Here is a 13,211-nt window from a genome sequence, read left to right as displayed (position 1 = left end):
CCATGGTACAAGCTTCCCTCCAGAAATATGCGTTTCTCATGCAGTAGGCTCTGCTAAGGACTTCCTCAGACATTTCAGCCGAGGTTGCCTGTGAATTCATGCTGTGAGGAGAGACAGCCTATAAATTTTCCTCGCTTTAGGAGGGAAAAATAATAACTTCTCATGGAGGGCTATCCAGGAAGTATTCCCACCATCACCTCAGGAAAGGCAGCCTTTGGTTTGGCTTATTCCCAAATGTTCAGCCAGACTTGCAGTTAAAGACCATGTTGCTTTGTAAGGAGTTTATTTATTTATTTTATTTTGGCTTCATGCATATTTATGAAATGGGTTCTATTTATTTATCATTTTGGGGAACTGTTTTCACAATGCTCACTTCATGTAACAGAGTCCCATTAAGTGAATAGATATTATTTCTCTCCGTGTGGCACAACTCCCTGTGCTGGGCTTTAGGGGCAGGCAGTGTATCTACTGTACTGCATTTGTTACATAGGGTTTCTTCTGGATGCACAGCGATGCACATATGCAAATGCTTGTTTAAGGTAATACAACTGTATGAAAGCATATCAACAACCCAGAATTATGTTGATAATTAACACACAATTGAAATAATGCAATAACAAAGTGAGGTCCCCGAATAAATAGGGCATTCATTCAATCCCTGTTTACAGCGGCAGGTGACTAGTGCTAGGCTCTTTGAGGCAAGCCGACGCTGGCATGCGTTCTCCCCTCCAGGGATTTTCTACTTAATTGGGGCAACTTAGAGTTTCATTGGAAGCCTAGGTTCTAATGATAATGATGGGTTTCTAGCCAACCCACCATCCGAGCTCCTGGCTGAATGACGTGCTCCTGGAAAGCCTTTGGAAGAAAGCATGTGGAGGCAGACCGCCGGTGTCTTGGAGACCCTTCAGTTCAATACCGTGCTGAAGCACATGGTGTTGGTCTTCTGTGGTCCCATGGCATTAGCCTCTCCAGAGCCATGATGGTGAGGAGGATGTGTCGCCACCACGCCTGACTCTGTATTCATGTCTGCAGCCCAACTGAAATGAAATTAAACAACTGGATGAACTTGCTTATTTTTGTGGTGCTAAGGATCAAACTCAGTACTTGGCAGGCTCTACATACTCAAGGTAGTTCTAGGCCTCTAAGCCTGCCTTCTAATTTATTTTCATAATGCCCTTGAATGGATGACAGTAAGACTTTGATGAGCTGAGTCCTAAGAGAGAGTAGCAGTAGAGGATGCACACTCTATGAGCAATTGCTTCAGCTCACTGGGAGTCCAAAGAGGTGAACTTTTTTTTCCCCATTTTTTATTAGATTTTTTTTTCATTTACATTTCAAATGCTATCCCGGAAGTCCCCTATACACTGCCCCCACCCTGCTCCCATACCCACCCACTCCCGCTTCTTGGCCTTGGCATTCCCCTGTACTGGGGCATATAAAGTTTGCAATACCAAGGGGCCTGTCTTCCCAGTAATGGCCGATTAGGCCATCTTCTGATACATATGCAGCTAGAGACATGAGCTCTGGGGGGTACTGGTTAGTTCATAATGTTGTTCCACCTATAGGGTTGCAGACCCCTTTAGCTCCTTGGGTACTTTCTCTAGATCCTCCATTGGGGGGCCCTGTGTTCCATTCAATAAATGACTGTGAGCATCCACTTCTGTATTTGCCAGGCACTGGCCTAGCCTCACAAGAGACAGCTATATCAGGGTCCTTTCAGCAAAATCCTGCTGGCATAGGCAATAGTGTCTGAGTTTGGTGGCTGATTATGGGATGGATCCCCGGGTGGCGTAGTCTCTGGATGGTCCATCCTTTTGTCTCAGCTCCAAACATTGTCTCTGTAAGTCCTTCCATTGGTATTTTGTTCCCTATTCTAAGGAGGAATGAAGTATCTACACGTTGGTCTTCCTTCTTCTTGATTTTCTTGTGTTTTGCAAATTGTATCTTGGGTATTCTAAGTTTCTGGGCTAATATCCACCTATCAGTGAGTGCATATCTAGTGACTTCTTTTGTGATTGGGTTACCTTACTAAGGATGATATCCTCCAGATACATCTACTTGACTAAAAATTTCATAAATTTATTGTTTTTAATAGCTGAGTAGTACTCCATTGTGTAAATGTACCACATTTTCTGTATCCAGTCCTCTGTGGAGGGACATCTGGGTTCTTTCCAGCTTCTGGCTATTATAAATAAGACTGCTATGAACATAGTGGAGCATGTGTCCTTATTACCAGTTGGAANATCTTCTGGGTATATGCCCAGGAGAGGTATTGCTGGATCTTCCAGTAGNACTATGTCCAATTTTCTGAGGAATCGCTAGACTGATTTCCAGAGTGGTTGTACAAGCTTGCAATCCCACCAGCAATGGAGGAGTGTTCCTCAAAGAGGTGAACTTTTAAACAGTTTATATGTGAAACACACCCAGACGACTTCCTCTCCATACCTCTCCTGCCTCCTCTGGATTATCCAAAGGTGCTCATGCTGTGCCTCATTGGTTTTGATTAAACAAACAATAAAAACGGTGAAAGGCAAATGTACCAATGACATTAACTTGGGGATATCTCCCACTGTTTTAGGGCATGATCAGGACAGAGGCTGTGTCCCTATTGATACAACCTCCTTCCTCTCATGGCATTCTTAGTGCTACAGGCATCAACATGAATGTTCTTTTCTTGTCAAGGGCCATTGAGTCAAGAGCTAAGGATCTGTGTGTCCTTTGAGCACTCTATAGTCTCTCCTCCATCCTATGTCCTGTATCCCCTGCCACTCTGTGCCCTGTGCTCACCATGATGCCGGTTACACTCTGTCCTTGTAAGGTGCAATCACCCATGGGGAATATATACCTCCATGACTTCAGAGCTATATACATTGCTCCTATGTGAACGTCATCTACTGTTCTCAAAGCATGTAATGTTACTTTTCCTTTGCTTCATATCATCAACTTAACATAAATTAAGGCAAAAAGTTTACAACTTGGTGGTAGAGCACACGCCAAGCATGCATTGAGACTCTGAGCTCAGTACCACAAAACAAGATAAAATAAAACCCGCATAAAAGCACGGATTATTGTTAGCATACAAACGGTATGAAAAGAGGCCATGGTGGGAGATTCCCAGAGAAGCATTAGGGAATGATCTTCAGGCAGGCCCTGGTGAGGGTGGGCAGGATTGGTACTCAAAGACGATCAATATAAATTATATATAGCTGCCCCAAACTAGTTAGAACCCAGTATTTTAATTATTCTTTTGCTCATGTCTCTACAGTTGAAGAAGGGTAGAGGTGGTGCAGAAATATCTGCCCATTGAGCCCTAGGTCCGCACGTCAGCCATCCGTCTCCTGGGCGGATGTTCAGTTTGGTATCTGGAACTGTCGTTTATGTTTAAAGGTTATTTTCCTGTTTGTCCATAATGGAGACTCTCCTTGAAAGACAGTCTTCTAACGTTTGGGAGTGGGAACACAGTGTCTGCCTATATAGTAACCCCCCAACATCAAGGAGGCTCCCCAGGGAGAGTTTTGGATGATGCCCCATATAAAGAGGTGAGGTGCTGGTTGAGAGTGTTTCAAACTCCTGAATCACTGCTGTGTCACCGTTTACAGCGCGCTGTCTCCATTACGAGGCAAGCACGAGGGTGTGTGAACTTATGTACAGTTTATAAGATCAAAATCTGGATACATTTGCCAATAGCTTTATTCAGGGTGGATCAAAGTGAAAGACAAAGGCCCAGAGACTGAAAGAAAAATGAGATTAGGATGTCATCACGGGCCCAGCTTTTAGCTGCACATCAAAGGTGTTTGGTTTACTTAGCTCACTTTAAGAACATGCTTCAGCGGGTTGTTGCATAATTTATTTCCCAGAGTGAGGATTTTGAATACTGATAAACTAGAGACCCTGTGAGTGAGAAAATTAATCTTGTATTTTGGCTATTCATCTTTTAATTTTTTTTCCTTTAAGATAGGTCTCACTATGTAGCCCAGGCTGGTCTTAGTTAGATTCTCAATCCTCCTGCCTCTACTTTCTGTGTGCTGGGACAATGGGGGTGTGCCAGCATGTATGGCTTATGGTATTCCTTTTGAGGTTAAAAAAAATTCAAAAATAGTCTAGGAGACATTTCAGTGGGTAACATGCTTGGGTGTGGACACACACACACACACACACACACACACCCCTTTCAAAGTGAGTACAAGTATTCTGGATAGATAATTTACCTTTTATTATTATTTGTATATTCTAATATTTGGTAGAAAGCCCGAGATAAGTTTCAACTACAACCATATTTCAGAGGAAGAGGCAAGATCTTCTGTCATCTACAAAGGAGACCGGCAGATCTTCTTACTTCCATCTCTGACACTTGTCTCAGGGTGGGAGGAGGTCTGGGAAAGGAACCTGAAGATTACAGGCATGAAATGTTTGAGAAAGTCCGGATGCTCCGTGCCACCATGCAGCCTAATGTCACCTCCCATTCCTGCGCCTCACCTCCCCATGTGGAGAGGCTTGCCTCCCTCAGGGTTGTGAGGGGCTCGTGAGCTCAGCTTGATCTGAGTGCGCTGCAGTTTATGGTGGATGTCTTTGAGGACATCATGGGGGAGAGGATTGCTGTGGTGTTGAGGGTACAGTGGAGTCAGGAGGTGATGAACTCTCTCTCACAGTGGCTAAAGAGTCCCTGTCGTTTGGCGGTCAGACGAAAGCCACATGCCAGGATGCTAGATAATGGTCGTTCTAGGCAACAATCAAGAGGTCTTCTCAAAGGAACGAGTAAGACCAGGAGGAAGGAAGGGCTTTCATGTGTGTCCCTCAGGTACTGAAAGGAGGGAGCCAAAGTAAGCTCTTAGGAAAAGAGATACATTTACCGTTCATAAAGGCAGCTAATGGCAAGAGGTTCAAAGATGTAACAAAGTAACTCTCAGCAGAGCTGGCATCAAACACAGCCAGAAACGAAGCTGGACCACACTGTGCCACTGTGCCGTCACCCCCATGCCTTCTTCAGTTCCATTGCTGGGGGGAATCAGAGGCCTCAGCTGGGCCAGTGGGGACCTCAAGGTACCTGTTTTCCACTCTTCTGGAAACGAGGCCTGGAGTTTGATGTTTATACACAGCACTCTATGAGAGCAGTTAATAACCAGAGTGCACAGGTCTCCTATGGGATCCAGGAAGGATGACCCAGGGCCAGGCAGGTTGGCAGCTACAGGCAAAGAAAATTAGCACTCTAAAATGTCTTGGGAGAGCAGGGGAGAGAAAAATGATAAAGATGTTCATCGAGTGCTCCCTTCCAGCCTCCCTTATTTCATATCTGTTCGACAACTATAATTTGCAACAACAAATTACAGAAATTCACAAGTCTTGGTTGTCTATAATCAGTTGCCGTGGCAGGCTCTCATAGAAGCACAGGTTTAATCCACAGAAAACGTTTTCTGTCTTTTTCTTCTGCTAACAGGGTTATTGAGTGATGCCTTTCAACCCCCCTTTCAATACGGAAGAACAATTGTTAACCCAAAGTAAATGCAGGCTATCGTTATTTACGGAAGTGGAGTCAAAGATTAACATAACATTAGGTATGTAAAGTTAATTAAAGTATTCAAATGCTAAGCCTGGTGATATTAAAAAAGAACAATGTATCGAGATTAAATAGTTTATTTCAGGAACCAGAGCTTGTTTTTGACACTAGGAGAGATGTGAATGTTGTTCACTGTATTAGGGAAGGAAAGCGGAAACATTATGTGGTCATTTTGCTAGGTTCAGAGAAGGGAGCAGATAGAACACGAAACTCATTTCTGATAGGAAAGGGAGCATTGTAACCATAGGGAATCACACGCATCCCAACAGTGAGACTAAACCAGCCACTAACTCAAGACAGAGTTAGCTGGGTGGAAACCCTAGTGCAGAAAGATACAGTCACCATCCTTGGTGGATGGTGTCATTTTCTGCCTAGAAGACTTAAGGTCAAAATCTCTTAGAACTAGTAGAAAAATCCAGTGAATTGGCCAAATGTCAGGATGAATGCCTCACATCACAAATTGACTGTCACCCAGCAGGGCAGCCTGATACATAGATGCTGTTCATAACAGTAACGTGAGAACACAGGATGGCCAGGGAGAAGTCTAATCAGTAGTAGACAAACCGCATATTAAGATACTCTCTTGAAATATGTATGAAGTGATGAACGGCAGCAGACACGTGTTGGTTCTGGGTGAGAAGTCAGAACTGTAAACCGTAAATTCCAGAGGTAATTTACAGATTCACTGTTATGTCAGTAAAAATTCTTCTGATTTTCTCAAAATAAAAACATGTGAAAAAGAAAACAAAGAAAAAAACTAAAAAATAAGAAATAAAGCAAAACAAAGATCCCAAACCCACCCCATATACCATAAAGGGAGAGAGAGAGACAGAGAGACAGAGAGACAGACAGAGAGACAGACAGACAGACACACACACACATACACACACACACACACACAGAGAGAAAGAGAGAGAGAGAGAGAGTTTCTACAGCAGTTATCAGAGTAGACATTGCTGTAAAAGGACAGCAAATACAACACTTTTTTTTACACTGAAATAGAAAAATAAATAAATGGAATAATGAGAAAGGCCACAGAGTCATGTGTATTGAAGTCAAGAACTTGTAAATATACTACTACGGGAGTCACATGCAGACAGTCCTATTTATAAAAATTGTGGTATATCTCACATCTTATGTGTAAAGAAATTCCATTTGAGGTAAAGACATTCAAAACCACTATAAAAGTCATGACATAAACACACAGGACGTTTAAGCAATCCTTTAGTGAGGAACATTTTCCAAGGAGAAATTGCAGTGCGATGCGTAGCTTCTCACAACTTTAAACTCGACTATGAACCGAGCTAAAAGACAAGCAGTTAACTCAGAAAACAATAAACATAAGTATAATGAACAAAATATTAATTTTTATAGTACATAGACACCCTCTAACCAATAAAGCAAATTAACCAATTGACAAATGGGCATTGACAAGGCAAGATGCATTGATAGCTCAAGAGAAAGTAATAAATTAGAAAGCTAACCACCCAACAAATGAAAATTAAAACAAAAAAGAGTGAGCATATAATAGATGACAAAAATCATCCTGGGAAATGAACATTTGTTACAGTATCCATAGACATACAAATAAAAAGATCTCTGAGGAACATTTTGGGTATCTATGCCTTAATTTAAAATGCTTATTTTAATCTAAGGTTTCTATTATGTAGACCACTTACTTTTATTCACAAAGACAAATATATGACATTTATATGGAAGATTAAATAAAAAGGGCATGGCCTATATAACTGGTAACAGAAGGGTTGTCAAAAAACCAATTTAATTCATAGTCTTCTATGTATTCAAATTACATGAAGTCCAAGAGATGAGATGTAAGCATTGACTGTTTCAGAAAAATAGGCACAGTGCGCTCTCTGTCAACAAGAACGGGGCTTGGTTAGCAGCTGCATCTATAGCGCAGTAGCTGCATCTCTTCACAAAGTGCACAGGGGAGATGGCTGCCTGAGGGCATGGCTTTGCTGGCATGAGATAAAATGGATAATTTTCCTTACTTTATTAAATACTTTAGAATTTAGATTTTTAAGAGAGACCTGATCATTGTCCTGGGCTTTTACTGACAAATACACTGACCCTCTGAGAAGTACCTTCACCCATCCCTGGTGGATTTGTGTACACTTAGAGTCACCTGTCAGGTGCCATCGTTTCCTCTGTGGTCATGGTAGCTACAGCAGCCATACACCGATGGGTGGATTTGAAACACAATCTTATGGTGAAGAACTTGGAAGTTAGAATCCCAAATTACTACATTAAAAGTACAGTTCCTATTCTCGATAGAGAATTAGGGGAAAAAAAGGCTCCCTTCTGCATTAGAAAGCGTTTCCTATGGAGAAAGCTGATGGTTGTAAGGACTGTGGGCAAATAGCAAGCTTACACTCAGTTATAAAAGGAGGAAACGCTAACTCCTTGAGACTTTACATCTCAGGGATGGACTTTCAGTACCTCTTCCCCACCCAGCTGGAGCTGTAACAAAATTAGGAGCCTGGATTCTACAGCTTACCTTGTCACCATGTAACCAAAGCTGTCACAACTGCTTACACTTGCAAAAAGAGCCATTTTTAGTAATATGTTATTTTAGTAAAAATGTATCATAAAATAACGGAGAGGATACTGTGTATAAGGTTACAGCTCTTGGGGAGAGAAAGAACAAACTCTACCCAGGGGAAAAATGTAAACTGTAGAGACATAGGAGCGAGTGGATGAGTTGTGTAAACTTTCTTCATGGCTAGTCTTTAATTTTTAAGACCTGCAATATGACTCAGAAGAAGAAATAAAGTGCAGTGTATTAAATGGGGGTAAGATGTACTTAAGCTAACAGCGACCGGAGATTGGACAAGAGCCAATCCTGTACATACTCCGATGCTATACAAAATTATTACCACAAAACCGGGCATTAGTGACACGAGTGGAAAGAATTCTTGATTATTATGATTAAACAAATCTCACAGAATGTTGTCAGACTTAGTTTAGACTATAATGTCTTTAAATTTTTTATTTATTATTTTTAATTTCAGATGTACAGGTGTTTTGCTCACATGAACTTATGTGTAACGTGTGTGTGTGTGTGTGTGTGTGTGTGGTGCTCATGGAGGCCAGGAGAAGGTGTGGGATCCCCTGGAGCTTGAATGAGATGGTGGTGAGATCCTGTGTGGGTGGTGGGAACGGAACCGGAAGAACGGAAAGTGCTCCTAATCACTGAGCTGTGTCTCCAGCCCTTGTCTGTAATTTCTTCAATAATTCTTTAAGATTGAATTTATTTAGTGTGTGTGTTGTGTGTGTGTGTGTGTGCGCGCGCACATGCACATACTACAGCACACACATGCATGTCCACGGACAACCTGAGGGAGCTAGCTCATTTTTTTCTACCCATGATTTCCAGAGATTGAGCTGAGGTCATTAGGATCCACCCACTGAGCAGCTCATTGGCCTTCCTCTGTGCTGAGGTCATCAGGGTCCACCCACTGAGCGGGCTCATTGGCCTTCCTCTGTGATCTCACTGGACTTCATCAAATCTTTCTAGAACCAATTGGAAGGAATATCTGGGGCAATTGAGTTTTATCTTGTGATTTTTTTTTCCAATATAATTTTTTTTTTTCTTTCAGTTACCTTTCTCATTTATGGTGAAAAACTCCTAATAAGAGCAACTTAGGGAAATAAGAGTGTGGACTAGTTCACAATTAGAAGGTGCAGTCAGCTCTGATGGAAAGTCGTGTGGCAGGTGCGGTAGTTGGCCCAACATGCTGTGTTAGCATCCAGGAAGCAGAGAGCAATGGACTCTGAGGCTCCTTTACTCTCTCCCTTGGCTTCAGTCTGGGATTCCTGCCACGGGTCGGGGTGTCACCTAATTGATCTTGGGTCTTCTCTGTTCTGTTAGACCTTTCTGGAAACTCACTCATAGACACATCCAGCAATGTGTCTTCATGGAGATTCTAAATCCCCATATAATCGACAAAGGTTAGCCGGTCCATGCACTTTCTTTCTGTTTGATCAATTATTTCATTTTACAGAGCATATATCAATTAGCAGCATTACAGGTTGGCCTTTTTCTTCCTCTAAGAGTTAAATAGTAAGTGTTTTAGATTCTATAACACAACCTGCCCAAATCAGTCTTATAGTGTAAAAGGCGACCCATATACCACCCAAGGGAATGGGCACACTGGATTCCTGGTACACTTTATTTATAGACATTGGCATAGTTCACATCAATCTTAGCATTATGGAATATTCTTCTTCTATTGATTGTTTTCTTTTAGTCATTTAAAAACAAAAACAAGCAGTGGGCCATATTTGACCCATGTTTGGGTTTCCTAAGCTCTCAATTAAAACCTTAGAAAATGAGAGAGGGAGGGAGGGAGGGACAGAGACAGAGACAGAGACAGAGACAGAGAGAAAGTAAGTAAGGAAAGCAGTAGTGTGTGACTCTGGAGAGATAACTCAGAGGATAAGAGCACTGGCTGATCTTATCGTCAACCAGAGTGAGTCTATGAAGGAATGCATTTCTCTGCATATTTGGGGATTCCTTTGGAGTTCCCTTTGGGGAGGGGCACTTTCCTTCATTTGTATGGGATAAAGATGCACTCTATGAAAATCCATTAGTTTTGCCAAAGCCAGTTGTATCACATTTCAGTTGTGTGGTATTTGGGAAATTCTTCTCCTATCAGGCAATGGCTTCACTAAACACTAGGGCTGGCAATATCACCAAACGCCCACGTTAAATAATGTATGTGCCTTAAAAGCATAAAAGAACAATGCATATATTAATCTCTGAATAAAGCCAATGGGAAGATGGATCTAGCAGAACCTTTCTGTTTAAATATAAAGAACCGAATTACCATCTGTGTCAGCACGTTCAGATAAGACATTTGCTATTTATTTATTTTTACAACAAGAGCTGGAAAGCAGCTAATAGTTTAGTTGCCACCAAAGATGGGCTTGGAGATCTGCAGAATAGTGCAAATTCATTTTAATTTGAACTAAAGTACACAGTCAGCATCACCACAGAAATATCTCAGGGGCTAGATTTTATTAAAATATTTGTTTTTTATATCCCTCCTAATGCGAAGCATTTTTTTCTATTATAATATAAACTTTCTATACTTAAAAAAAGGAAAGAAGAGGAAACTCACACACTCCAGTGGGAATTACATGGGGCGCATCTTTGTGAGGAGGCCTGTCATTTGTCAACAATCTTAGCATGCTGGAGGCTTGCAGTCAGAGTTAGCATTCAAGAACAAGCTGGATTTACACCCATTGCTTTATGGCCTTGACAGCTGCCAATATATCTTTTCAAGGTTAATTTTGTTTTTAACTAGACATCTCTTTTACCATCCAAAATTAAATTGTTGGCTTTGTTTAAGAATGACTTAGTCTTGAGGACTGGGGAGACCATTCAGTGGCGAGGTACACTTGCTGCTCTTGAAGAACACTTAGGTTCAGTTCCTAACACCCTGTGGCAGCTCAGAGCCTTCTGTTACTGTGGCTCCAGGGAATATGACCCTCTCTGCTGGTCCTGGTGAGTTATATGCACGACATACAGCCAGACAAAACCATAACATAAAATAAAGACCAATAAATCTGAAATTGACTTATGAGGCTTCGGAGAAGGCTCACAGCCACTGGAAACTCCAGCTCCAGGGAATCTGAGGGCGCAGGCACATCTGTGGCACACATGAATGCATGCAGGCACCATACACAAATGTTTGAATAAACAAATATCCAAAAATAAAATAAAATTGACTTTAACATTAATGGAGAAAAATGGACCTTCTTTGTGGTTTTTCGGGTGGGATTTAGGCTATGTGAAACTGGCAGTGAAACTCTTTTGGGACTAAATCACCATGGGCGGTTTCAATTAGGTAGGAAAACTGGAGAAAGTTTCTGGAGGATGCCCTTGCTGCAGACCCTCAGGTGCACTCTGCCTGCCTGTGGAGAGAGGGCAGACAGGGCTGTGATCAGTTTTGCCAGCACCGGTAACCAGTCCTGACAAATGAAGCCGAAGACAACCACCCACCCAGAATTGCATCTGTGACAGCTGAGGACAAGCTCACGTGGCCACCCCAGGTTCCCTCAGGTATCAGGGCAACGTGGGGGAAAAGACAGCTCTTGAGTGCTGGTAAGACTTCGTTTTAATGAACTCAGGGACGAGAGGCGCAGTTTCGTTACATTCCAATTATGCCGAAATGGAACCTTGTTAAGTAGAACAGGGAGGAGGGGGTTACTTGACTTAATTTATCTAAACAAAACAGGCTTTCCGTGTCTGTGTCCTGGTTTGGTTATTATTTTTTTTTCATAAGCGGCATTTAATTTTAATCTTCCCTTTGTTCTTCCGCACCTTGAGGTACCTGCCTTTGAGATATTCTCTCCCTGACCCCAAGTTCTGGCAATTTCCTTGCTCACATTCCCTCCCCGTCCTCTTCCCTCCTTGGAGACACCAGCATCACAATACGGTAGCCACAGACAGCGCTAACTCTGAACCGTGGCAGTGTTTTCATTAAGCAGATCGACTGCTGTGTGGACAGGGATTTGAGAACACATCTGTTCGACAGCGTTTTTCATTTCACGTAATTTTCTGAAACCATACTGCCAAAGTATCATTCTTAAAAGCCTTCCCCAAAGACACGGAAATAGTTTTGCTCAACAGAACTCTAAGCTGAAATGCTATTTATGACGCCTGCATCTGTTCGCTGACTTCTAGAAGCGAAGATGAGATCCGAGTGGGCGTGGCTTTGCTGTGGCCTTGTGCTTTGGCCTTGCCCGGCTGTGGGGTTGGCCTTTTGGAGGTTGCTTGGTCCTCTCTCTGTTCAGCAGTAGGGCTAATGGTGTTGCTTAAGGAGAAAACCTACGGTGGAGCCCTGATTATTTAATTCTAATGTCACTGGTTATCTGGAATGTGCATACGTTGGTTTCACTTCATAAAACCATGCTCAGCTGCATGACAGATTTCAAGGACATGGACAATATTGCCTCAATAGTTTTTCCATTGGTGTGTTTATCGGATAGGTCAGCATGTGTTTTAGTTGGGGTTTCTATTGCTGTGAAGGAACACTATGACCACGGCATCTAAGAGAAACATTCTTATAAGGGAGAACGTTTCATTGCGGGACAGCTCACAGTTTGGAGGTTCAGTCCATTGTCATCATGGCAGGAAGGAAGCACGGCAGTGCGCAGGCAGACATGGCGCTGGAGAGTTGCTGAGAGTTACACTTCTGGATCTGAAGGTTCACGAAGAGCAAGTGGATCGCTGGGTCTGGCTTGAGCTTCTGAAACCTCAAAACCTATTCCTTCCCCTGCTGCCACGTCTTCAAACGAGGCCACACCTACTCCAACTAAGCCACACCTCCTAATAGTGCCACTTCCAAAGACCCTCTGGGGGGGCTGTTTTCTCATTCACTGTCACAGCATACTTCCTTGAATAATGTCCATTGATCGTTTCTTTACAAAAATTATCTATCATCTATCTATCTATCTATCTATCTATCTATCTATCTATCTATCTATCTATCTACCTATCTATCTATCTATCATCTATCTATCTATCTATCATCTATCTATCTATCTATCATCTATCTATCTATCTATCTATCTATCTATCTATCTATCTATCTATCATCTATCTATCTATCTATCTATCATCTATCTA

This window comes from Mus caroli, chromosome 16, assembly GCF_900094665.2.
Source record: "Mus caroli chromosome 16, CAROLI_EIJ_v1.1, whole genome shotgun sequence".
Classification (NCBI taxonomy): domain Eukaryota; kingdom Metazoa; phylum Chordata; class Mammalia; order Rodentia; family Muridae; genus Mus; species Mus caroli.
The sequence above is the reverse complement of the archived record's forward strand: the minus strand, read 5'-3'. Positions refer to the sequence as shown.